Below are 4,126 nucleotides of genomic sequence, written 5' to 3' on the forward strand. Positions count from 1 at the left end.
AGAGAGAGAGAGAGAGAGAGAGAGAGAGAGAGAGAGAGAGAGAGAGAAGGATAAACAAGAAAATAGGATGGAGGGAAATTGACAATTGGTAATCATAACAATGAAGATGAATGGGATGATCTCACCTATAAAAAAGAAGCAAATAGCAGAATGGATTAGAAACCAGAATCCAACAATATGCTGTTTAAAAGAAACACACTTAAAATAGACAGACATACACAGAGTTAAAATAAAAGGCTGGAGTAGAATCTCTTAAGCTTTGGCAGAAATAAAAAAAGGCAGGAGTTGCAATTATAATCTCAAACAAAATAAAAGTAAAAAATAGACCTAACTAAAAGAGAAAAGCAGGGAAACTACATAGTCTAAAAGGCACTATAAACAATGAAGTTATATCAGTGCTAAATATATATGCACCAAATGACATAGCATCTAAATCCTTAAAGGAAAAGTTAAATGAATTATAGAAGGAAATAGACAGTAAAACTATAATAGGGGGCAACCTCAACTTTCCCCTCTCAGTGCTAGAAAAATCTAAATATGAAATAAATAATAAAGAAGTCAAGGAGATGGATAGAATTTTAGAAAAGTTAGATATGATAGACCTCTGAAGATAACTGAATGGAAATGAAAAATTAAAATTCCTTTTTATCAGTTGTACATGGCACCTTCATTGAGCATGTATTGGGGCATAAGAACTTCACAACCAAATGCAGAAAAGCAGAAATATTAAATACATCCTTTTCAGACCATAATGCAATAAAAATTGCATTCAATAAAGGACCATGGAAGCATAAATTAAATTAATTGGAAACAAAATAATCTAATCCTAAAGAATGAGATCAGGAAACAAATCATGGAAATAATCAGTAATTTCATTGAAGTGAATGACAACAATCCAAATAAAGTGAATAGACAACATATCAAAATTTATGGGAGCAGTCAAAGCTGTACTTAGTGGAAAATTTATAGCTCTAAATGAGTACATCAATAAAAGAGAAAAAGGACAGATCAATTAATTGGCGTTTAACCAAGTTAAAAAAAAACTAAAAAAGAACAAATTAAAAATCCCAAATTAAACGCCAAAATTGAAACCCTAAAAATCAGTTTGCTAGAGTTAATTTACTTTTTAAATATCATACCAATCAAATTACCAAAGAATTATTCTATTAAACTAGAATTTGTCAATTTGAAGGGAAAATTATCATAGTTGTCTTTTTTTGAATTTAGTTGCTTTACTTATTTTTTCAAGTATCAATTTAAACTGAATTTAAGGTGTATCTTAAAATTCCTAAAGCAGGAAATACAATGTGCTTAAATGTGATATGGAGATATGACTAAAGCAGTTACTGTAAAGACAGGGATTCTAGTGGGCTGTGAGTTTCATATGAGTTAATAATATGATTTGGAAGCCAGAAGACCTAATTTGCTTTTAAGCTGCTCAATTATAAATATATCTATATTCATCCAAGTGAAAGTCCCACTATGTTCTGTCCTTGTTATATTGCATCTGGAGTATTTTGTCTTATTTTTGATACAACATTTTGTATGATGCAGTGAAATCTAGAATTATCCAGAGGAGCACCAATAATAATAATAATGGTAAAAACAATAGCTAGCATTTATATCATGCTTTAAGGTTTGCATAACATTTTAAAATTTTTTTTCTTATTTTATCTTTTTAACAATTTAGGAGATAGTGCTATTATTATCTTTATTTTACAGATGAGGAACCTGAGGCAGACAAATTAGGTGATTGTCCATGGTCACCCAGCTGAAAAGTGTCTGAGACTGGATTTGAATTCATGTTTTTCTGACTCCAGGCTCAACTCTCTGTGCACTGTATCACTTAGTTGCCTCAGGATGATAAATCATTCTATATTTGGATTAGCTCAAGGCAATGGCTATAGTTAGCCTGGAGAAGAAAAGACTGAACAGGGGCATGGTACTTATCTGCAGATATTTGAAGAGGGTGTCATATATATGAGGGATAAGATTTATATGATTAGCCCAAGATGTGAGAATTAGGAATTTACTGGTAGATTTGGGCTCATCATAAAGGAGAAAAAAATTCCTAATCATTAAAACTGTCCTAAAATGGTACGATTAAGCTCAGTGGACATGTATGATTAATGGCTGGATGGTAACTCATCAGGAGTATTGCATTTAAGATTTGTAGCTCATGGATAGAGTTCAGATTTCATACTCTTAAATATCCTCTGAAACTAGTTACATGGTAGAGGTGTACAACTTGTTAACAGTAAGGAAGTACAAACAGATAAACTCATCAGTTCTGTGAGGAGAATGGTGAAGTTCAATAAATTATAATGAAAGATTAAACTCTATAGCAATGAACCCCTATGAATCTGAGGCTGCTGGAATAGGCCTTGACCAAACCTTGGCCTACCTGAACTATCCAGCATCTTCCCAGAGGCTATTTCCAGTAATAGTCTTGCATCTGCTTACTCTTTCCTTGCTTCCTTATGGAAAAGCAGCAAAAATCATATTAAAATTCTGTATCTTTCAAACAAGTGCCAGAGTTCCTCTTGTTCTACTCTCTAAACACTTCTCTCTGGACATTGGGGAGGAAGATAAAGATGTTTTGTTTGCTGGTTCTTTCCCTAAGGCATAAATAATAGATGCTAGGTTGTAAAAGAAAGTGATATACACTCATTCACCATTTAATGGAACATAGAAAATTCAAAGGTTGGGAGAAAACAGAAATGTAAAATAATAGACAGTGTCAAAATATTCAGCTTCAGAATATCAGCCAGTCTGGCTACAGGATAGTCAACTGATACCAAAATCCCAAGCTTCTTTGAAACACCAAAGGTGCTGATTTTCTGCTTTCTCTGAAGCTGAATGTTTCCATAGAAATAGTTCCTGTTTTCTTCCTATACTTAAGAGTCTAAGAGACCTAGTACAGTATACTAGTCAACAGTCTAAGAAGGGAAAAAAATGACCTTTCAATGTAATGAGCAGGCACATTTTTGTCTTTTTAGTAGATATATTAAAAATATTGCACTTAAACACATTGTGTTTTATATTTTAGGAATTTTAAGATACATCTTATACTCAGTTTAAATTGATACTTGAAAAAATATATAAATAAACTAAATACAAAAAAGACAACTACGCTAATTTTCTCTTCAGGTTTACTAAATTGAAAATCAAATTCTCCAGTATTACTGGTGTTCTCTCTCCAAAGACAGTGGAAAAGTATTTGTGCAAGTCAGATTATACCCACTATTGATATTTTAACCTTTTGCTTTATCAAAACTGTTAGGGTAGTTGTAAGACTCAAAGTGGATATTAGGTGTGAAGAATTTTGCAAACTTCAAAAGACTATATAAATGTCAGTTAAGCATATGATTATTTGGAAGCTTAGAATAGCAGAAGTTAAAAAAAGATAAAAATATTATTCCAAGAAAGTTATGCAAAAATATTTTTATTTTATCTTAATAAGATTAAGCACATAGGGTTGATTACTCAGGATTTTTAAGCCAAGAGGAAAAACTTAATCTGATAGACTACAGCTCATGAGAATCTCATGGTAAGGGAGGTAATATAGTCTGTTCCAAAACAAAATCAAATCAAAACAAAGGAGATTTATGAGTTAGAAACCAACATTTAGTAATGCATTATAATACTTACATTACCTACAAAAATGTACTGCTTTTTTTAAAAAAATACTTATTGAAGGTCTACTTTTTTTTTAGGCAATTGGGGTTAAGTGACTTGTCCAGGGTCACATAGCTATTAAGTGTCAAGTGTTTGGTCTGTGGCTAGATTTGAACTCAGGTCCTCCTGAGGACCTCAGGGTTGATGCTCTATCCACTGGACCACCTAGCTGCCCCAAAATATACTACTTTTAGTAAAACTCTAGATATCACCATTCAAATAAATAACACAAAAATAATTTTTGTATTAATTGCACATAAAATACATTAGAATAATTCTGTAAAATTATTGCCCAAAACAAGGGAAAATAGCAGTTCTTTGGTGGATCTCCCAAACTAGGGAATCCAATTAAAAATAAAGGTCCATGCAAAGCATTTTTTCAGTAGGTCCATACCAACATGATGGAATCAATGTTTATCTCAGACAAGGCACCATGTGGACCATATTC

This window comes from Vombatus ursinus, unplaced genomic scaffold (assembly GCF_900497805.2).
Source record: "Vombatus ursinus unplaced genomic scaffold, bare-nosed wombat genome assembly UNPS02010284.1, whole genome shotgun sequence".
In the NCBI taxonomy this organism is placed as follows: Eukaryota; Metazoa; Chordata; class Mammalia; order Diprotodontia; family Vombatidae; genus Vombatus; species Vombatus ursinus.